General features: G+C 41.9%; 1 protein-coding gene across 4 annotated transcripts in view; it reads left to right on the forward strand.

Moving 5' to 3' along the window:
- The window catches only part of LDLRAD4 (low density lipoprotein receptor class A domain containing 4), a 259936-nt gene that overhangs the window by 194957 nt on the left and 41628 nt on the right, over positions 1-23351 (forward strand). The gene's annotated exons all lie outside the window — the stretch shown is intronic.

The raw sequence follows: 23351 nt of genomic DNA on the forward strand, positions 1-23351 counted from the left end.
TGGGAAGCTTTATGAAAATACTGTAAAAAGACAGAATTATCTTTGCTTGAGGCTGAAACCTGATGACATTGACACTCTAAGTGGTCTCACTGTGTGTGGGCACGGGGCCTGTGGCTTCTCTATCACCTGCTTGGTAGGGGCTTTCTTCTCCTTTTCAGTAATTTCATTTTGAGTCTTTCTGGTCTGAATGAACCAGTAGGAGTGATAACATTTTTACACAGAGATTTATAGATAAAATAACAAATTTGAAGGCTGGGAAATGAATCTATTGATTTCTTCATTTTCTGAAAATGTTTGAAATTTTCTCTTTTTGCAGTGAAATATTACAAATAAGTTTACAGATGGAGCTTCATTAAGGAATGTATTTTTAAATATATGATCAAAATGATTCATTATTTTTTAAATTTCAATTTTCTCCCTTGCCCTTAGAATTTTTTTAGGGAAGTACAGTGTCTCTGGTTGTTACCTCACCACGTGAAGGTCCAGTAAGCTCCTTCTTTCCCTGTGTCAGCTTCCATTTCTGAAAACGCTTTTTGGCCTCTGTGTTCTTAGGATTGAATTGTTCTTCTGCTATTAACACAATCCACTCACAAATAATATACATGATTACGACTAGTTTCTTGAAACTATCTTGACCCTGTTTCAGAGGAAGTAGCTTCCCTAATCCTACAGTCCAGCAAAATGTATGTTTCATGGTGCACTCATTCAGCCATATGCTCACTCGGAAAGCTCTGCAGAATCATCCAGCACTCTGCCATCTTTTTCTTTTTTTTTTTTTTTGAGACAGGGACTCGCTCTGTCGCCCAGACTGGAGCGCCATGGCACTATCTTGGTTCACTGCAACCTCTGCCTCCCAGGCTCAAATGACTCTCCCACCTCAACCTCCCAAGTAGCTGGGACTACAGGGGCGCACCACCATGCCCAGCTATTTTGTTTGTTTTCAGTAGAGATGGGGTTTCGCCATGTGGCTAGGCTGGTCTCAAACTCCTGGCCTCAAGTGATCCACCCACTTCAGCCTCCCCCTAAAGTGCTGAAATTACAGGAATAAGACACCACACCCAGCCTGCCACCTTTTTTCATCTGTGGTTGGTTCCTGCCCCCAACCTGTGATGGGAGAAGGCAAATGAAATGATGGTCGGATGCCACTGCAAGCTGCCTTTCCTGTGTGGGCTGTTGGTCTGTGTGAGTGGGGCCACATGGCGCACTGAGTTTTACCTAGGGAGGCTTCAGCTGTTCATTTTCATTTGCAAATACTTGGTGGAGACCAGGGAGAGTCTGCAGGAGCTGCTGCTTATTTCTTAACTAGGGTTTCTGCTCCCATCACCGTGTTGTGTTCCTGGGATGACTGTGGCCTGTGGCCTGTAACTGTGTCCTCTCATGCAGGAGTCTGTCTTGGATGAGACCCACAGCCCTTTGGCCTCGGACTCCCACCTTTCCCCCAGTCTGGGTCACTCAGGCATGGCCCTTTCTCCCAGCATCCCCTCAGGCATGTCCCAGTTTAGTTGGCAGGGCCTGACAGTCTTCAGATGGTGAAGTCAGAAAGAAAGGAAAGTTGAAAGGAGAGAAGCAGCTCAGAGAAGGGAGAAGAGGGCTTGGAAGGAAAGGGAAAGGGCCATCGAGAGGTTATGACACCCGGGAAAGGTGAATGCAGGGAGGGAACGGAGGGCTCGAGGAGTGAAAGGCAGAGGGGGTCTCTGATCCAGGGGTGCTGGGCCTGCCCTGCAATCCAAGTCTCAAAAGCCAGTGGGGAAAGACAAGGAAGGCACTGGGCGTGTGAGCTGGTGTGCGTGTGTGTGGGTGCGCACATGTGTGGGTGTGCACGTGTGTGGGTGTGCATGTGTGGCTGTGCACATGTGTGGGTGTACATGTGTGTGGATCTGCATGTGTGTGGGTGTACCTGTGTGCAGCTGTGCACACGTGTGGGTGTGCATGTGTGGGTGTGCCTGTATGCGGCTGTGCACATGTGTGAAGGTTTGCATATGTGTGGGTGTGCCTGTGTGTGGCTGTATGCGGCTGTGCACAAGTAGGTGCCCATGTGTGCAGGTTTGCATATGTGTGGGTGTGCCTGTGTGGGTGTGCCTGTGTGCAGCTGTGCCTGTGTGTGGCTGTGCACATGTGTGGGTGTGCCTGTGTGCGACTGTGCATGTTTGTGGCTGTGCACATGTGTGGGTGTGCCTGCGTGTGGCTGTGCACGTGTGGGTGTGCCTGTGTGTGGCTGTGCACATCTGTGGGTGTGCCTCTGTACGGCTGTGCGTGTGTGTGTGCCTGTGTGCAGCTGTGCATGTGAGTGGGTGTGCACGTGTGGGTGTGCCTGTGTGCAGCTGTGCATCCTTGTGGATGTGCATGTGTGTGGATGTACCTGTGTGCAGCTGTGCATGTGTGTGGTTGTGCATGTCCACGAGTGTGCATGTGTGTGGGTTTGCATGTGTGTGGCTGTGCATGTGTGTGGCTGTGTACATGTGTGGGTGTGCACATGTGTGTATGCACATATGTGTGGGTGTGCATTGTGGGGGTGTGCCTGTGTGTGGGTGTATGTGTGTGGGTGTGCACCTGTGTGGATATACATGTATGTGGGTGTGCGTGTGTGCATGTGGGGTGTAGGGGAAGGTGTGGGGAGGGGTGTGTGTATGTGAGGATGTGTGGGTATAGGTGTGTGTGCATGTGAGAGGGGATAGGTGTTTATATATGTGTATGCATGTAGGGTGTGGGGGAGGTAGCTGCGTGTGTTGGTATGTGTATATGGGGTGGGAGTAAGTATGTGTGTGCATGTGTATGTATATGCATGTGTTGTGTGCGTGCGTATGCATGCACACGGAGAACCCAATCGTATGTAGCAGAAAATCAAATTGCCCCAAATCAGAAACATGGCACATGTGAGCATGCCACTTGTGTGCCTGTGACTGTGTATTCAGAATGTACATGACCCTGCAGCTCCCGAAGGTCACCTCTGCTGCAACACCTCCTCTGTCCACCACAGTCCTCACTGGTGTCTTTTCCTCTTCAAATCTGCAGTGTTTCTGATCTCTGCAAACAATTTAACCCAGAACAAAATTCTGACTGACAGGGCTGCATCTTGTTTCTTGTGCATGATTAGCCTCAAGACCCAAAGAGCTCCCTGCCCTTGACTGATTCATTCTGTACCTGCTGGACCTGGAAACGCATTAGAAGTTCAGGAAAGCTTACTGATCAGTTGCACTGGAGATTGAGTTTGGTTTGGAGTTTTACATTTGGAAAGCATCTTATATGTAAAAGTAATTTGAAAGACCAATTTATTATTTCTAATCCAGAGGTCTCGTTATTATCAAATGGAAAGGAGGAGTTGGTGGTCTTGAGACTGGCGCTTGTGTTCTCCCTGGAATTCCTGCTGCTCTTTGTCTTCAGATGTTTCTTTAAGTATGAATTAAAAGGAGCAGGAGATCCTAACCCAGTATCATGTATGGGTTTTAGTTGCTTTTGATCAGGGAGTTTTGAGGCTGCTTTATTGTCCTTGAACAATTACAGTCTCTGAAAGAAGAAAGACAGAACCCAAATCTTGTGTTCAGTTTGCTTGCTAGAGAATTCTATTTCTTCTCTCTCTTCAAATAAAGCCATATAGACAAAAACTCTTGGGGATTCTTTAAGAATGACAGAAGTAATGATTTGTCTAAACTGAAGACTTTCATTGTAGAAACAGGTTTGCTTTCAAAGATTTTTTGAGTTTCATATTTAATATCACCAGGTAGTTAGAATAGGAATAAAGAGATTATGCATTTGATTTTTGTTTCTTCCTGAAGTCGCTGCAACATGAAGGGATGTATTCCAAAGAGATGTATGTATGTGTGTGCATGTGCGTGTATCTGTGTGTCGGTGTGTGTCTGCCTGTTTATTCTCAAGAGAGGAAGACAGCAGACAGAATGTTAAAAATAAAGAAAACAATCAGTAAAACAGTGATTCTTAACCTTACCTACACACTAAAATCATCTGGGGAGTTGTAAAATTAACGGATGCCTAGGTCTACCTCTGAGTCTTCTCATTTAGTTAGCCTGAAATGAGACCTAGGTATTGGTCTTGGTAAAAATACCCTGTGGATGCAATCTACAACCAGTTAAGAATCACTGCTCTGAACAATACATGCAGTGCAATTCCAGGATTGTGAGACATGGAGCCAGTGTAGAACTAAGCGGTCACTTGTGTGTGAGGCCAATAAAAAATAATGCACACTTTATAATTGTATGCCACATGCACATGGATTGTTTTATTTGATTGTTATAACATCCTTAGGGCATTTGGGGGTAATCATAACATTTTATAGATGAGGAAACTGGGCTAAGGAAGATTATGTGACATTCAGTCACATAATTTGCAGACAGGGTGTCAGGTTCCAGCTCAGCTCATCTAACCACAAGGACATCACCCTGGGTCCTCAGACATATGTCACCTTCTGAATTATAACCTTCAACCTTGAAAGATCTTAGTGTATTGCTGGTTTGTTCCCAGTATAGACTTGAGTTTTGTGGAAGAAGATGGTTTTACCATGTTGAATAGGAAGGAATGATATTTGAATAGTTTGTTACTTTTTCAACCAGTGGCTTTCAAACTTTTTAAACCTTGACCCACAATGAGAAATGCATCTTGCATCATAACCCAGTATAAATATATACACATGCAATGACAACAAAAATTTCTCACAATATTTATCTTTACTATGCACACTTAGATATGTCCTATTCTGTTCTTTCTTTTAAAACTGGTTGCAGTCTGCTGAGTTGACTGTCCTAATAGATTGCAGCCCATGCTTTAGAAAACTTTGTTCAGCTTCCTTCCTGTCTTCCCTCTGAAGGCCAGAAAAAGGAGGTAGCATTATGATTGGGGAAGTGAATGACTTGTCTTATATAGCCACGTGGAAAGATCTGTGTAGGCCAAAGAATGATTATTACTTGGTAGAATGTATAGGAAATATTGCTTGAAATTTGATCAGCCTGGTTCTATGTAGTCAACCAGGCTTTTAACCTTTTAAGGACAAATCTCACACAATAAAAATTGTAGGTATGATTTATCCAAGGAGGAATAATCAATGAGTACAATATTAAGGTTTTTTTTTGAGACGGAGTTTCGCTCTTGTTACCCAGGCTGGAGTGCAATGGCGTGATCTCGGCTCACCGCAACCTCCGCCTCCTGGGTTCAGGCAATTCTCCTGCCTCAGCCTCCTGAGTAGCTGGGATTACAGGCACGCGCCACTGTGCCCAGCTAATTTTTTGTATTTTTAGTAGAGACGGGGTTTCACCATGTTGACCAGGATGGTCTCGATCTCTTGACCTCGTGATCCACCTGCCTCAGCCTCCCAAAGTGCTGGGATTACAGGCGTGAGCCACCACGCCCGGCCCCAATATTAAGTTTTTAATGTTGCATTTAACTCTTGGAAACCCAAGATGAAAAAAATATAATTTGTAGATAACCTACAAATATTTTAGAAGGAATTTGTAATTCCTTCTCTAAATTTTAGTTCCCCCTTGGAAAGGGAGTGGAAAAGACCCAAACTTTGCCTTTGTGGAGCAATTCAGTTTCAAACAATTTCTTATGCGTTTCGTACCTGATTGTCATTTTGAAACCTGATTGTATCAAATGAGGTTCTAGAGAGTGTATTCTTAAATTTACAAAGTACCACTTGCAAAATAGTATTGTTTTATATTTTTAATTTTTTTAATCCAGTCTTGGCCAGGCACAGTGGTTCACAGCTGTAGTCTCAGCAATTTGGGAGGCCAAGGCAGGTAGATCACTTGAGGTCAGGTGTTTGAAACCAACTTGGCGAGCATGGTGAAACCCTGACTCTACTAAAAATACATAAATTAGTCAGGCATGGTGGTGTTCGCCTGTAATCCCAGCTACTTGGGAGGCTGAGGCAGAAGAAGCACTTGAACCCAGAAAGCGGAGGTTGCAGTGAGCTGAGATCGTGCCACTGCACTCCAACCTGGGCAACAGAGGGAGACTCCATCAAATAAATAAATAAATTAATTAATTAATAAAATCCAGTCTTGTTTCTCCAGCAAGATCGTGAGCTTTTTGCAAGCTGACCTGGGCATGAATTTGTCTTCCTTTCCTTCCCTCGCAGTGCTTTCCACAGCGTTAGTTACAGAAGAGATGCTGAAGAGAACTTCAGTCTGAACCTAGGAGTGTTTGATTGACCTATGGCTTATCAGGATGTGAACATTGGGCAGCCTGGACAGCCTATTTTTTATTTTGTTTATTTACTTACTTTTATCTATCTGTCTATCTATCTATCTATCTCTATCTCTCCATCTGTCCTATTTATCTGTCTGTCTGTCTGTCTATATATCTGGCTAGCTAAATATGAGGCAGGGGCTTGCTATGTGGCCCAGGCTGGCCTTGAACTCTTGGACTCACACGATCCTCCTGCCTCAGCCTCCTAAGTAACTGGGACTTCATACAAGTCTTCTTTATAACAGCTCTCCTTCCCACCCTCCTCCCTCTTTTTTCCTGACTTTATTTATTTCTTTATTTATATGTTGACTTATTTTAGAGACAGGATCTCTCTGTGTTTCCCAGGCTGGAATGAAGAAGCTATGTACAAATGTAGTCATAGCACACTACAGCCTTGATCTCCTGGGCTCAAGCAATTCTCCCACCTCAGACTCCTCCTGAGTACCTGGGAGTACAAGTGCACACCACCACACCCAGCTGGGCAGCTTTTTAAAAATTTTCTTTTCTTCCAAAACTTTCTTATATCCTGATTTTTCCATCACTATCCTCATGTAGTATTTGCATATATTCATACACACGCACACACGTGCAACTGCACTTTATATACATGTGCCTTGGGGTCCCAGAGAGCTTAATGTGTTGGTGGGGTCAGTGTCTCCAGAGCGGTAGTGTGAAGAGCAGACACTCTCTTAGAGGCAGTGCAGGTCCGTGCCATGAGCTCAGGTGAAGGCAGTGGAGCTTAGAGGAGACGGCTTGTGGCTTTTCCCTCTGTTGGTCTGTCACTCTCAGCTGCCACCATCTGCCACCATAGGGATTCCACTATTGGTTCAATTTGTTCTTATGCCAGGAAATGTTTGTGTATACTCATAATAAGCACTGGTTAAAGAGGGAGCATAAATGCTGAAATACTAGTGAGGGGCCAGGCGTGGTGACTCTTGCCTGTAATCCCAGCACTTTGGGAGGCCAAGGTGATGGATCACTTAAGGCCAGCATGGTGAAACCCCTTCTCTACTAAAAATATAAAAATTAGCCGGGTGTGGAGGTACATGCCTGTAGTCCCAGTTACTTGGGTGGCTGAGGCATGAGAATTGCTTGAACCTGGAAGGTGGAGGTTGCAGTGAGCCGAGATCATGCCACTGTGGTCCAGCCTGGGTGACACAGCGAGACCCCATCTAACAAAAAAAAAAAAAAAGGAAAAAAAGAAATACTAGTAAGAAGTATTTTAAAAATTATAATCATAATCATAGAAGAATGAGTGGGGAGTGTTCTCTCCTCCAAAAAGAAGTTTTCTGGAGGGATTGTTGGAGAATTTAATTATTCCTTAACTGTTTGGTAAAATTTACCAGTAAAACCATCTTGGTCTGGGCTATTAGTTTCTGGGAAGTTTTAAAGTTATTAATTCAGCTGGGCATGGTGGCTCACTTCTGTAGTCCCAGCACTTTGGGAGGCTGAGGCGAGTGGGCTGAGGTGGGGAGTTTGAGACCAGCCTGACCAACATGGAGAAACCCCATCTCTACTAAAAATACAAAATTATCCAGGCATGGTGGCACATGCCAGTAATCCCAGCTACTCAAGAGGCTGAGGCAGGAGAATTGCTTGAACCTGGGAGGCGGAGGTTGTGGTGAGCCAAGATTGCGCCATTGCACTTCAGCCTGGGCGACAAGAGTGAAACTCCGTCTCAAAATAATACTAATGTTAATAAATTTTAAACATTAAATTACTAATTCAGTCTCTTTACTTGTTTCAGGTCTACTGAGATTTGCTATTTCTTCCTGATTTAGTTTTGGTCGTTTGTGTCTTCCTAGAAATTTTTCCGTTTCCTACAAGTTATCTAATCTGTTGGCATATGGTTGCTCATAATATTCCATTACAGTCCTTTTTATCATTGTAAGGCTGATAATAATATTACCCTTTTCATTCCTGATTTTAGTAATTAGTCTTTTCTTTTTTTCCTATGTCAGTCTACTAAAGGTTTCTTAATTTTGTCTACCTTTTTCAAGATTCAAATTATGGTTTGTTGATTTTCTCTATTTTCCTATTCTCTATTTTATTACTGTAATCTTTGTTATTTCCATCTTTCTTTTTTTCTTGATTTTGGTTTAATTTATTCCTTTTGGTCCACTATCTTATTGTAGAAGATTAGGTTATTAAGTTGATATCTTTCTTCATAAAGGGTTTTATGGCTGTAAATTTCCTTCAGAGTACTCCTGTAGCTGTATCCCATAAGTTTTGGTATGTTTTGCCCTTATTTGCATTCATCTCATAGTGTTTTCTATATTCCCTTTTGGGGGAGAAATTTCCTTGTTATTCCATCTTTGACCCATAGATTGTTCTTTTTCTGTTTTGTGGTGTTTTATTTTTGAGATGGTCTCACTAGATTGCCCAGGCTGGTCTCAAACTCCTAGGCTCAAGCCAATCTCCTGCCTTGGCCCCCCAAAGTGCTGAGATCACAGGCATGAGCCACCACAGCCAGCTCAATCCATGTTTTTTTTTAATGTGTACGTCATTCATCGCCTATATATTTGTGAATTTTTGAATTCCCCAATCTTCTTTCTGTTATGATTTCTAATGCTATTGTATTTTAATCATAGAATATATATTGGGTGATTTCAATTCTTTTGTTTCATGGCCTAGCATGTGGTTTATCCTTGAGAATGTCACATTCTACTGTTATAGATTAGAGTGTTCTATAGGGGTCTATCTATTAGGTTTATTGGGCTTATACTGTGTTTAAGTCTTCTGTTTCCTTGTCGATCCTCTGCCTTGTTGTTTTATCTATTATTGAATGTGGAGTGTTGCGGTATCTAACTGTTATTCTTAAGTTCTCTGTTTTTCCTTTAAATTCTGTCAGTTTTTGACACTTCATATATTTTGGGAGTTTTTTGTTGGTTGTATATATGTGTGTAATTGTTCATTCTTTCTGATGGAATGAATTCTTTGTCATTATTAAATGTCTTTTTTTAATCCCTTGTAATTTTTTTTTGGAAGTCTATTTTGTCTAATATTAGTATGGTCACACCTGTTTTCTTATGACTGTTGTTTGTACATCTTTTTCCATTTTTTTACTTTCAATGTATTGCTATCTTTGATTCTAAATTTTATTTTTTTATATAGCATATAGTTAGATCTTGTTCTCTTATCCACTCTGACAGTCTCTGCCTTTTGATTGTATTGTTTATTTCATGCATATGTAATCTTATTGATGTCATTTGGTTTGCCACTTACTTTTTGTTTCCTATGTGTCTCATCTTTTTTTCTCCCTCTATTCCTCATATACTACGTTTTTTAAGTTATTTTCTTAGTGGTTGCTCTCAAGCTTAACACACATAACTTGTCAGAATCTACTTAAGATTTCCACTAAATTTTAGCATAAGATATATATATATATATAAAAAAAATTGTACCCCAAATAGCTGTTTCCTACCTTTTTTTGCACTCTGGTTGTTATACACATTCACTCTCTATGTTACAAACCTAACAATACATTGTTATAATTGTTACTTGGTGTCATTTCATGTATTTTAAATAATTTGAGAGAAGAAATGAGAATAAGCATCTATTTATAGCATATCTTGTATTAGCCTTCTAATTTTACCTTTTCATTTGTTCCTGTGGATTTGAGTTACCATCTCGTAGCATTCTCTTTGCATAGTACAGCTTTGCTCCCAATCACCTCCTCTGTGCTGTCATTATGAAATAGATTACATTCCTACATGTTATTGGGCCAGTGGGATAATTACTTATGCATATATTTGTTTTAAACAATTGCCTTTTAAATTAAGAGAAGAAAGAAGAAATATACACTTATACTATCTTTTATAATTATGCAATTATCTTTACTAGAGCTCTTTGTTCATGCAGATTCAAATTACTGTCTGGGGTTACTTGCTTTCGACCTAAAGAAATTCCTTTAGTATTTATTAAGTGAGTCTACTAGCAACAGTCTTTCAGTTTTGGTTTATCTAGGAATGTCTTTATTTTGTCTTAACTTTTGAGAGCTAGTTTGGCTGGATATAAAATTCTTGGTTGGCAGTATTTTAAAATAAATTTTGGCATATTGAAGATGTCATCCAATTGTCTTCTGGCTTTCATTGTTTCTGATGAGAGCTTAGTTGTTAATCTTAATAGGGTTCCCTTGTAAATGATGAGTCGTCTGTTACTATTTTTCTTGCTTTGGCTTTCAGCATTTTTACCATGATGTGTCTGTTTGTTGATCTCTTTGAATTTATCCTACTTGGAGTTTGTTGTAATTCATGAGTGTATAGATTAACTTTTTCAATAACTTTAGTACATTTTCAGCCATTATTCTTTGGAGTTTTGTTTCTGCTTATTTCTCTCTCCTTTCCTGTGATACTTCTATAATGTGTATGTTGTGATTAATAATGTCTTGTGTTGTTTTCTTTTTTCCCTGAGGCTCTACTTGTTTCTCTTCAATCATTTTTCTGTTACTCAGAATGCATAGTCTATATCAATCTATAAGTTTGCTAAATCTCTCTTATGCCAGTTTAGATCTACTGTTAGGCTCTAGTGAACTTTTTTTTTTTTTGGTTATTGTATTTTCAATACCAGGCATTCCATTTGTTTTTTTTAATTGATAATTCTGTTTCTTTATTGATATTCTCTATTTGATGCAACATTGCCATTATACCTTGCTTTGCTTCTTTAATCATTGTTTCCTTTAGTTCTTTGAACATATTTGTAATAGCTATTGTGAAGTCTTGGTTAAGCTGGATATCTAGGCCCTCCCACAGGTAGTTTCTATTGCCTTATTTCCTGTGTATGCATCACACTTTCCTTTGCTTGTCTCATTTTTTGTTGCTAAAAACTGGACATTTTGATAGCATATTGTATTAACTCTGGATAATGATTTTCTCCTTCTCCCTAGAACTTCTTATTGTTTTCTTGTTTATTTAGTAACTTTGTTGGACTATTTTATTAAAGTCTGTTTTCCTTGCAATGTGAAGCCTCTGATGTCACTCCTCAGAGAGCACAGCCTTGGATCTGGTACAGTCACTCTGGGATAGCAGTGACTTTAGCAGAGCTCTCTCTGTTTCTTTGCCTCATATTTCTGTTAAGCTGTCTGCCTTAGTTTGTGTCACACCCAGCTGTTAGTTTCCACTAACTGCTGGCTGATTGCTTTATTGTTTTCCTCTGTGCCTGGGGCATAAATTGCTGTGGAGTCTGATCCAACTAAATTGAGGCCCATTTGTAGGGGTCGTTTTTGAATCTAGCCTTTGAGGTTTGTTCTGACCCCAGAAAGGTTCTTCTTAACTGTCTTGTTTTCTAATTCTTGTAAAATTGTTGACCTAGCATTAAGCTTGTTACCTTCATAAAGCTTCTAGCCTCCTCTCAATTGCTTACTACCACAATTTCTACTGTTTTTGAAAGCACTCTTACACTTGAGCTTCCTTATATGCTGTCCTAAATGAAGTCAGTTTTTGGTAGCAAGCTTTGGAACTCTTTGTTCTTATGGCTTGCCTATACAGCCAGGGCAAAATTTGTGAGTTGACTGGGGACATCAACTCACTTGCCTGAGTGAGCCCTCCTGAAGTTTATGGGCAGGCTGGGCAGGACACTGGGTAGAGGCAGTAGCCTCTGGTCTTTTTAGCTTGCCTCTCCTTACATGGAATTTCTACCCTGTGAATGAACTGGGCTGAGATCAGTTGGGACCATGCTATCATTAGCCTGCCATTCCTCGGACAGATTTTCTGCCTTAAGAGTGGAGGTGAGGAAGGGGTACAACAAGGAAGGCCACGTGGTCATAGGAAGCCTATGGCCTCTTGACTGCATTCACCTGTAATTTAATCTCTGCAACAGGAATGTGATGATGCCTGCCTTTTGCTGGAGGTGCCATAGCCTTTGTTGGGAAGTGGGGAGAGAGGAAACCTTGTTTTTTGCCACACCCACTCAGTGTAGAGCTTCCCTGTGCTGAACTGGGGAAAGGAGAAGGAAGGAGTGGGTTGTGGCTCAAGTGCCACAGACTCTCACTGTGGAAGTAAGAGATTTAATAGATTTTCTTGAAACAAGATATTTATTAATCTGCTGAAATTCCCTTGGACAATTTTCAGAGACTCAAAATGGTTACTCTTTTACACATTAATATTTCATCAGTTATGGTTGTTTTTCTGGCAAGTGAGTCTGTGGAGCTTCTCAGCTCACTATTCTTTAAGTGAGACTCATATGTTTTAACTGTGTTTAAGTTTCAAACACAGTATATATGTGGATAAGTCATGTTTTTCTTACTAATTGGTTGAAACCAAATTTTACAGCAAACATTTCTTTTAAATGAGCAAGAGTAAGAAAATTATCTTTATATTCTATAAATAACATTAAAGATTGTTTTGGCTATTATTATTATATCTTTTAAAAATAGAGACAGGGTCTCACGATATTGACCAGTCTGGTCTCAAACTCCTGGGAAACTGAAGCAATCCTCTTGCCTTAGCCTCCCAGGTAGCTGAAACTATAGGCACATACCACTATGCCTGTAATTTTATTATATAATTTTTAATAATATGCTTGCCTCAAATGTTTTATTTAAAATATCTAGCATATCATATCTGTGATTTTATGGATATTTTTACTTAGAGGTTAACCTTTTTTTAAATGAATTAATTGAAGTCCAGTTTAAAATCAATATTAAATAATAAAACGTGGATGCAGGTATTTTAAGAATTCTAACAGTGGGACTTGAAGGGCTTGGACTGAAGTCTGCAAGACATTGAGTTGGTCCCAGCAATGATATGAGACATATGAGGACTGCACAGCTGTGTGACTCAAGATGTCACTCTCGGCTAGTAGGAGAGGTGGCACTAGACCCTGGGTCTCCTGACCAACATCTGACCACATCAAGAGGCACTAAAACCAAAATGTTCCAGGCATAATGACAGCAGACAGAATCTGTAGCCTAAGACTTCCAAGGCATTTAGCTGGAATCTGATCAAGGCTCGCCATTTGCTGTTTTGTCTGTTTGAGCTAAAAATCACCAAGAAGCGCATGTGTGACCAAATTGCCACCCTGCAGCCAACATTGGCCAGGATTTCTGCCTCTCAGAGGATTAGTGGTGATAGACTGATTTGGAAAATTTTCTGTAAGGTATATGACAGGAAAAATAATTGTAAAGGTATTTGCAGTATTACCATTTCTAAGCTTATAATGTTTTAAAAAATTAGTTTTATTTGTATGACCAAAATTAGATGTGTTTCTGCCAGAATAGCATTTCTTCTGTGAGGACTCTACATTTTTATTATTAACACTCTATTTTACTGGATTTGCTTTCCTGCTGTGTGTATTTACTATGTTGAAAATAATGGACTTAATTAAGGTCATTTTTAATCAAAACAAGACCATGTTTCTCCTTATCTGCATAAAAGACACTGTCAGGCCTTTAGGGAGGATGGGCACCTGCTCTCCTAACCCTTTGGCTTCTGTCTATTTCATGGTGGCAAGATGTCATCATAAAGCCCAGTCGATCCATCTCCATTATCTCTGGTTAACCAGGGGCCTCACATTCACAGCTATACTTTTCATGTTTCCATTTATCACCCTTGCAGAAATATTTTAAACAAAGAAATCTGACATTATAATGCATTTAACAATGATAATTTATTCAGAATCTATAAGGAACGTAAACAAATCAATGAGAATAAGGTAAATAACCCCACTAAAAACTGGGCAAAGGCCATAAACGAACACTTCTCAAAAGAAGACTTACAAGTGACCAACAAACACAGGAAAAAATGCTCAACATCACTAACCATCAGAGAAATGCAAATCAAAACCATGACAAGACACCACCTCACAGCAGAAAGGCTATTATTAAAAAGACAAAATTTAAAAAAAACAAACATGTTGGTAGGCTGCAGAGAAAAGGGAACACTTATACACACTTGGTAAAAATTGAAAATAATTCAGCCACTATAGAAAGCAGTTTGGAGATTTCTCAAAGAACTAAAATAGAACTACCATTCGACCCAGCAATCCCACTACTGGGTATATGCCCAAAGGAAAATAAATCAGTGTACCAGAAAGACACTTGAACCTGTATGTTTATTGTAGCACAATAGCAAAGATACAGAATCAAGCTAGATGTCCATCACTAGTGGATGAAGAAAATGTGATATATATGCACCGTGAAGTACTACACAGCCATGAAAAAGAATGAAATCATGTCCTTTGCAGAAACATGGATGCAGATGGAGGTCATTATTCTAGGTGAATTAATGCAGAAACAGAAAAACTAAATACAAGTACGTTCTCATTTATACATGGAAGCTAAGCACTGGGTACTTATGGACATAGAAATGGGAACAATAGAAACTGGGGACTCCAAAAGGAAAGAGGTAGAGAGGTGAGAAAGGCCTGAAAAACTTCCTTTTGGGTACTATGCTCACTATCTGGGAGACAAAATTAATAGAAGCACAAATCTCAGCAGCATGCGGTATAACCTTGTATCAAACCTACACATGTGCCCCTGAACCTGATACTAAAAGTAGAAAAGAACTTAATCATATCAGACAGTTTAGTAAGATTTAGAATTTCAACCAGGATATCTGGCTGTAAATCCACATACTTCCCAAACCAGTATGTTAGTTGCTTTGGGAACCATCACTGGTGGCAGGACGGGGGAATTTTATCAAACATCATCATTCTTAAACTATGACATTTAAATTTTTTTTTTTTTTTTTGAAACGGAGTCTTGCTCTGTCACCCAGGCTGGAGTGCAGTGGCACATTCTCAGCTCACTGCAACCTTCGCCTCCCAGGTTCAAGCAATTTCTGGCTAATTTTTGTATTTTTACTAAAGACTGGGTTTCACCATATTGACCAGGCTGGTCTCAAACTTCTGACCTCAAGTGATCTTCCCACCTCGGCCTCCCAGAGTGTTAGGATTACAGGTGTGAGCCACTGTGCCCGGCCTAATTTTTTGTTTAAAAAATCAAAAGAAGAAAAACTAGAAATTAAAAAACAAATAAAAATTTTTATTTTAGTACTTTTTCAAGTCACAAATAAGTAAGATATTGAACTGAGCAGTCCCTTCAGGCACATCATGGTTTTTCAGCACTAGAATAGGTTCCAGTGAATCCCTAAATGGAGAGGACATTTAATGGGAGGACATCCCTATATGCTTTCGATCAGAAAGAAAAGAAAGGACTGTGGACATAACAAATTAAAAACAGTAAAAAAGAAAAGTGTGGAGGGAGTTTTATTCTAGAAAACTCTGATTTTCATAAATATTTAAGTTTTTAAATTACCTTTTTATACTCTAGTACAGAAGCAGAAACTTCATCTTTTCAGGGCCCAAGATAAGGAAAAGGATAAAGGCAATAACCTTAAATTTCCAGAAAACAGGTTTAGTTTAACATAAAGGAAAATTGCCTGGTAGTATAGTTTGTTTCTAGAACCATCTTCCCTGAGGTGTGAAAAAAGAAGTCCTTTCCTCATATCAGGTCCAGTTAAATGGTCTCTATGTACTTCCAGAACTTCCTAGAGCACTGGTCTAAGAGAAGAAAAATTCATTCCTTGAGCCTTTTAAATGGGATTTGTGGAACAGGACCCTTCTGAAGGGTCGTCCTCGGTTTGGCCACATTTAGAGTTGGCCTGATGGAGTGAGGAACAGGCTCTGGAGCCAGTCTTCCTAGCTCAGGTCCTGGCATTGCCACTTAACAGCTGTGTGACTTTGGGCAAATTACTTAACCTTTCTGTGCCTCCATTCTCTCACCAGTGTGACTGGGATAATAACTAGAATTCATCTCATGGTAGTTGTTGTTAAGTATTAAATGGTCTAATTGTTGGAGTGCCCTGGAGCACTGCCTGGCCCACTGTAAGCACCATCTCAGTGTTAGTTGTTGTTGTCAGTATTTAGGTTAGGCACCCCTCTCGTGTACTCCTGCAGCACCCCCTTCCCTGGTGCCTTCACCCGCTCCACATTGAGTGCCCTGCTGGGGGTCACACTAAGTTGCACAGGCCTCACAACCCTGCTAGCTCTTGCTAGAGATGTGAAGTAGGGATAGCATGGACAAGGGGGGGTTCCTGGCTTTCTTTGTTTCCTGCAGCACATGGGGTGGCGGGCACATAGTAAGCACTCCACATTTGCTGCATGCATTCCTGGAGCTGGCATCAAAGAGGATCAATCCCTGGCTGGAATTTTCAAAAACACTCCGGCACCGGAGAGCAGCGAATCCTTGTCTTCACAGCATCTGTGTGTCACGCTAGTCTTAAAATGCCAAAGATGAAAACAGAGTATAGTTATATAGATCTGATGTCAAGGTTGACTTTGGACTAGCTTGGATTTTTGACACATAATTTCTCTGATATGTGGCTTAGTATATGCTCTAACACAAAACTAAAACCCTGGAATGTGCCTTGATTTTATCTCAGCTTTTGAAGAAATGAATGCTTTGTCCAAAGCTAAAGGTCTTGGAGCTACCTGGACACATTCTGGAGTCTATAAGCAAGACAGAGAGGAACAGCAGAGGTGACAATATGTGCCTTAGGACTGGTGCGGGCCCGCTGCCCTAACAGCTGCAGGAATAGCGGCCCCAAGGCTGCCGCCACTTAGCAACCACATGGACCATCATGAGCACGACCTATGTGTGCCACATACTGCGCATGTGCAAGAAGGCGCGACGTTTGCCTGGATTAAGGAGCTAATGAAACTGGGGTTTCAGTCTCTCAAGGGGCAGTTACAATTTTTATGGGGTAAAAAACTGAGAACTAGAATAGCAGTGTCTAATTCCTGACAATATAACATCTTGAGCCTCATTTTCTATGCTGTACCCAGAAATAAGATGAATTACGAAGGTTATTCAGCCTTCCAGTTTGGGGATGAAAGTGAAAATTGTAATATATTTGAAAAGCAAAATAAAATACTTTCCTGAGTAACCACATCAAACATTTAAACAGTAAAATATTCAGTGTGTTTTTCTATAGAAAAAAAGTGTTTCACCTGAAATATACAGATTTCTACCACCCCTTCAACACCCCCCAGAAGAGGTCGTGGCTGTTTTCTGAAGGCACCGTCGGCATGCCTTGTTGATAAGGAAAGATTTGGGGGCATGCCAGCAGCCACCAGGCAGGCAGCACACATGCAGCAGGAGTGGGTGCTGCTTCCAGAATGCTCAAGGGCCAGGAGTCTCTTCCTGGCATCTGGCTCTCTCAAGGAACAGGAAGGCTGAGGCAGGGATGCAGAGAGAGTGGGGCCAGGCTCATAGGGATGGAGCCTTGGCATCTTTATCATTCTGTCTTTACGAGAAGTCTGCTCCTGGCACTCAAGTTTTTCCAGAGTGCAGAATCAGAGTGTTCTCTTAACACATGGTGTCCAGAAATCCTAAAAGACTTCTCGAGTTTTTATGAAGGATGCCAAATATTCTAGAAATAGTTTCTCAACACCAGATCCTCTGTTTTAATGAGACAGGGTCTCATTCTGTTGCGCAGGCTGGGGTGCATTGGCACAATCACAGCTCACTGCATTCTCAACCTCCTGGGCTCAAGCGATCCTCCTGCTTCAGCCTCCGGAGTAACTGGGATGATAGGCGTGTGCCACCACACCTGGCTAATTAAAAAAAAATTTTTGAAGACGTGGTTTCACTATGTTGCCCAGGCTGGTCTCAAACTCCTGGTCTCAAGCAGTCCTCCCATCTTGGCCCCCAAAGTGTTGGGGTCACAGGTGTGAGCCACTGTGTCCAGTCCAGAGCCTCTGTTAACATAAGCCAGCTAGCTTTGCCATTCTTGGGGACCCTGATGACACTGTTAACCCCTGCTAGTTCTCCTGAAAAGTGCGGGTGGATCAATAACAACACATCAGCACAGAGCAGAGGGCAACAGGAAGCACCTTCCGTGCCGGGGAGGGCAGTGTTACTGCTTTACCTACATGTGCACACAAATTGTTGCATGCTGAGTACTGTTATTTAAAATCATTGTTGAATGACAGTTAGCAAAAACAGGAGCCCTCGTGTGTCCTCGTGGTGGTATGCATGCATCACAATTTCTCCAAGCCCCCGGCTTACTCATTTCATCCAGGTGAGGAGTCTGGAGTAGAGCAGGGCCTCTGAAACGCCGGAATGAAGATCACTTGGCTGGGCATCTGGTTAACATTCAGGCTTCGGTTCCAAGGTCTAGGCAGGGCTCAAGATTGTATTTCTGTTAAGCTCCTAGGGGATGCTGCTGCTGCTGGTCTGTGGACCACACTCTGAGGAGTGAGGTTTGGATGTGCTATTTCATCCTCCTGTGAAGTAAGTATTCTCAGCCTCATTTTATAGATGAGAAAATGCACCCAGCTCAACCTAACACAGGTGGCAGGGTTTGGAACCCAAAGTTGGTTCTAATTGGCCTCTGTAAAAACTTCATACTGACTCCCATTTTCTTCTGAGGCTTGGAAGGGTAGTTGCAATTTCAGGCACAAACCCTCTTAGTAGGAGGTAGTTTAGCCATTATGAAAATCTATAGCACCATAAATGTGGAATCATAAGTAATTCCTTTAATTCCTTTTTTTTCCCGCTTAGTAGCATAGATAATGTGTAAGGTACACTCAAATCTGCTAATTCAGAGACTCTTTTGCATATTAGGAAGTTATTTTAAGGATGTTTAATCTGAACTAATTTATTTAATACATGTGGAATCCACCTTATTGGCTTACTGGCTCCTTGAGGCCGCACACTTTCATATTTGCGAACATTCCTACCAAACGACAGGGCTGATGGGAGTGCACGCAGAGTGTTTGCGTTTCTACATAAAGCCTTCTCTGTGCCGCGTTTCTCTAAGCTCCAAGGATACACTAGAAGATTATTCCAAGCTATAGACTAATGTCCACAAATATCAAACTATTACCATGTTTTGGGTCTGTGGGAACATAAAGTTTGTGTTCTTTTAAAATCCTCATTCATGATTTTAAGCATAACAAAATTACTTAAAATGTACTGTTTTGTTTTCTGAAGGCCAAATACCAGGGATTAATTTTTATGTGGAAAATTTCATCTCAGAGCAAAATTTTATAGCATAGTCATAAACCTCAAAGAATGAGAATTTGTAACAGACAGAGCCATGATTCTTAACAAGAGCTGCATTAACAGGCAGACGAGACACATAAAATGGCTCCAAGAGCCTCGTGGCAGCATGTGGAGATGCAGAATCTTTTACGTGGATTTGCAAGTTAACTCATCCCCTCCGTGCCCAAAAGAAATTGGGCAATTGGGCTGAAAAAAAAATCAGTGTAAGTCATCATCAGTCCACTGGCATCCTTCGGTTAGTTTCAGTGGCTGCTACATTTGTTGACTGTTGGGTAATTCTGAGCTCGCTGGCCACTGAGCAAAACAATGGGTGAGTGGCTGGGTGGGAGTGTCAGAGTCAGATTGCCCCAGCTCCAACTCCTCGCTGGCCTCTCACCAGCAGTTTGCCCTTGGACAGAAGACTCACCCTCTCTGAGCCTCAGTTTCCCCATCTGTAAAGTGGTAACAAGTAAAATGTGCCTCACAGGGTTGGCGTGAAGATAAATAATATAGTACTTGAAAGTGCCTTGCACATGGCAGTAAATCTTTATGAATGTTTACAAATGCTAAATTTATGCTGCAGAACCATTAAAAAGGTATTTCTAATCCTTTTTTTGTTCTTATTTTATTTTACTTAAAGTTCTGGGATACATGTGCTGAATGTGCAGATTTGTTACCTAGGTATACATGTGCCATGGTAGTTTGCTGCACCTATCAACCTGTCATCTAGCTTTTAAGCCCTGCATGTATTAGGCACTTGTCCAATTATTGCTCTCTCTCTCTTTGCCCCCCACTCCCGACAGGCCCAGGTGTGTGATGTTCCCCTCCTTGTGTCCATGTGTTCTCATTGTTCAACTCCCACTTTTGCATGAGAACATGTGGTATTTGCTTTTCTGGTCCTGTGTTAGTTTGCTGAGGATGATGGTTTCCAGCTTCATTCATGTTCCTGCAAAGGACATGAGCTCATTCTTTTTTGTAGCTGCAGAGTATTCCATGGTATATATGTGCCACATTTCCTTACCCAGTCTGTCATTGATGGACATTTTCAGGTTGGTTCCAAGTCTTTGCTACTGTGAACAGTGCTACAGTAAACATACGTGTGCATGTGTCTTTATAGTAGAATGATTTATAATCCTTTGGACATATACACAGTAATGGGATTGCTGGGTCAAATGGCATTTCTGGTTCTAGATCCTTGAGGGATTGCCACACTGTCTTCCACAATGGTTGAACTAATTTACACTCCCACCAACAATGTAAAAAAAAAACTAACAGTCCCTTCAAAAAGTGGGCAAAGGATATGAACAGACACTTCTCAAAAGAAGACATTTATGCAGCCAACAAACATATGAAAAAAAAGTTCATCATCACTGGTCATTAGAGAAATGCAAATCAAAACCACAATGAGATATCATTTCATGCCAGTTAGAATGGCGATCGTTATTTCTAACTCTTCAAGTGATCTTTATCTGTGAGAATTTCTGTTGTGAGTGAAGCTTCCGTGATGGGGCAGGCTGTGGAGGGGGAGGCAGTGGGGTGCGCCGAGAAGCCCTGGGGGTGAGAGCCGGGACCAGGCCTGGGGCTGCGCGAGATGCTATAACTGGGCTTAAAGATGACAGACAGATTCTGGTAGAGCAGAGCCCCACTTTAGCACTCAGAAACTTTTTTCTGAAGCTAATGAGCTGAGTAGTCCCTAAGCTACTCATACTTGGAGTGGCTGAATGAGAGCTGAAATCTCAACTGATCTCTTCCAATCAGATCTAAGCTGCCTCTTTTTGGCCATTCACAACAGCAAGGTTCCACCCACCTTAGCTTGTCCCATGCAGGTCTCAACTGGTAAAGCTGATGCTTAGAGCCTGTTTGGTTCCTTTATAAAGCAACTACCTGGAGATGGAAGCTTCGACGAGCTCAGCCACACAGAAACACTTATCTGTAGGACTCCATTGAAGGTCCAGTGCGTTTCCTCCTAAGGACTGTAAACACTCGGGTAAATCTTTGTCAGATGAATTAGAGAACTGAAGACCTTTATAGAGGAAACCCTGAAGATATCCTTACAGTCTCAAGTCCTTGTTGCTAGCAACAAACTTTTCTGAAAGTGTGCGTCTTTGGTGACCCTGCCTTGCTCCATTTTCAAGGTCTCTGCCGCACATGTGGATGCCTCTTAAGCTCTGAGATGTGCTGGTGAGTGCACAAAACTCCCATTAGAAGTGATAGCCATCAGAGTACTCATGCGAAAGCTGCAATGTAACGATGATGCGGGAGGAGAGGGTTCCGAATGCAAATATTTTTACACTTTCATACTTGCATGTTCCACAGGCTTCTCTCTCCCACGCCTTCTGCCATTTTCTCTGAATGACGGGAAAAGAAATTTTGGCAGCTCTCAGCTAAAGAGTCCAGTGATCCCCATGCTGTCATGCAGCTAGGGTGAGCTGTGTATCAGGGCATGAACCGTGAGTCACAACTTGACCTCGGAACTTCCTTCTAAAGCAAGCATCATCTTCAGGTGGTGTTTAAAAGGGAATAAGAATAAAACTCAAGGGCTCTACCTAGTGCATCCACCCAGACAGCCCCTCAGCAGGGGCTGGGAGAGGCCCTGTGCCTCTGTTAAGCCACAAATCCCAAGACAGTCTCTACGCCGTGTCCCTAGACACTCACAGGAGCACTCAGCATGTGTGTGTGTGTGTGTGTCTGTGTTAGGTGTGGCAATGTTTTCAAAGTAAACTTTCATTCATAAAGTCAAAAGTTTTGAAAGTGATTTTTAAATGGGTTTAACTGTGAGAACATTAAACTGAGTGAGCAAAGAGCTTAATTAAGATCAGCTCCGTGGCTGGGCCCAGTGGCTCATGTCTGTAATTCCAGAACTTTGGGAGGCCAACGCCGGTGGATCACTTGAGGTCAGGAGTTCCAGAACAGCCTGGCCAACATGATGAAACCCCATCTCTACTGAAAATGCAAACATTACAAAAATTAATTGGGCATGTTGGCGCCCACCTGTAATCCCAGCTACTCATGAGGCTGAGGCAGGAGAATCACTTGAACCCGGGAGGTGGAAGTTGCAGTGATCCAAGATGTTGCCATTGCACTCCAGGCTGGTTGACACAGTGAGGAGGGAGGGAGGGAGGGAGGAGAGAAGGAAGGGAGGAAGGGAGGAAGAATGGAGGAAGGAAAGGAGGGAGGGAGGGAAGGAGGAGGGGAGGGAGGGAGGGAGGGAAAAGATCGGCTTCCATGGCCAAGATGCCCAGTGACAAGGAAGTCAGCCAAACACAGTAAGTGCATTGAGACACTGGGGAATAACCTGTGGCCGTTAAAATGAAGAAAACATACATTTTTAAAAATATATATGAAGTATTCATTTTATATAATGTTAAACCCCAAAGCAGGCAATTTGTAACCATTTCAAAATGCAAATATGTCCATTAGCAAAGGACAGAAGAACTTTCCAAGTATCATGAAGTTCACCAAAGCTGTAATTTTTCTTTTTTTTGAGACAGAGTTTTGCTCTTCTTGCCCAAGCTGGAGTGCAGTGGTGTGATCTCAGCTCACTGCAAACTCTGCCTTCTAGGTTCAAGCAATTCTCCCGCCTCAGCCTCCCAAATAGCTGGGATTATAGGCATGTGCCATTACACCCAGCTAATTTTTTGTGTTTTTAGTAGAGACGAGGTTTCACCACTTTGGCCACGCTGGTTTTGAACTCCTGACCTCAGGTGATTCGCCCACCTTGGCCTCCCAAAATGCTGGGATTACAGGCCTGAGCCACCAGCCCCCAAAACCCTAATTTTAAGAAACAGACAGGTACAGTGGCCTGCAGCACTCCTGGCTGAGGCTCTGGCTTGAAAGCAAGCCTACCACATGACTGAGCCTGACCAGGAAGTGCCGGCCCAGGTGGCAAGGAGCCGCAGGGCTCCAGGGACTGGGGAGCTGGCAGCCAGGGAGGGGTGGCTTGAAGTGGCAGCAGCTTCTAATACTTTCTGAAGCTGCCTCTTCCTGAGGGCAGTTCCCTCTTCATTCACCTGGCAGGGTGACTCTGAGAAGAAGTCAGGGAAAGTCTGACACAGGGAGGAAAGTTCCATTTTTAACTTGGAAATTGCTCAGGAAGAATCACACCGCCTGGATTTCCCGGGCGGCTGTATATTAACACAATGATCACTTTTCTTGCTGAAATTATCTG

This window comes from Aotus nancymaae, unplaced genomic scaffold (genome assembly GCF_030222135.1).
Source record: "Aotus nancymaae isolate 86718 unplaced genomic scaffold, 86718_ANA_hifiasm-v0.15.2.pri h1tg000020l, whole genome shotgun sequence".
Lineage (NCBI taxonomy): Eukaryota > Metazoa > Chordata > Mammalia > Primates > Aotidae > Aotus > Aotus nancymaae.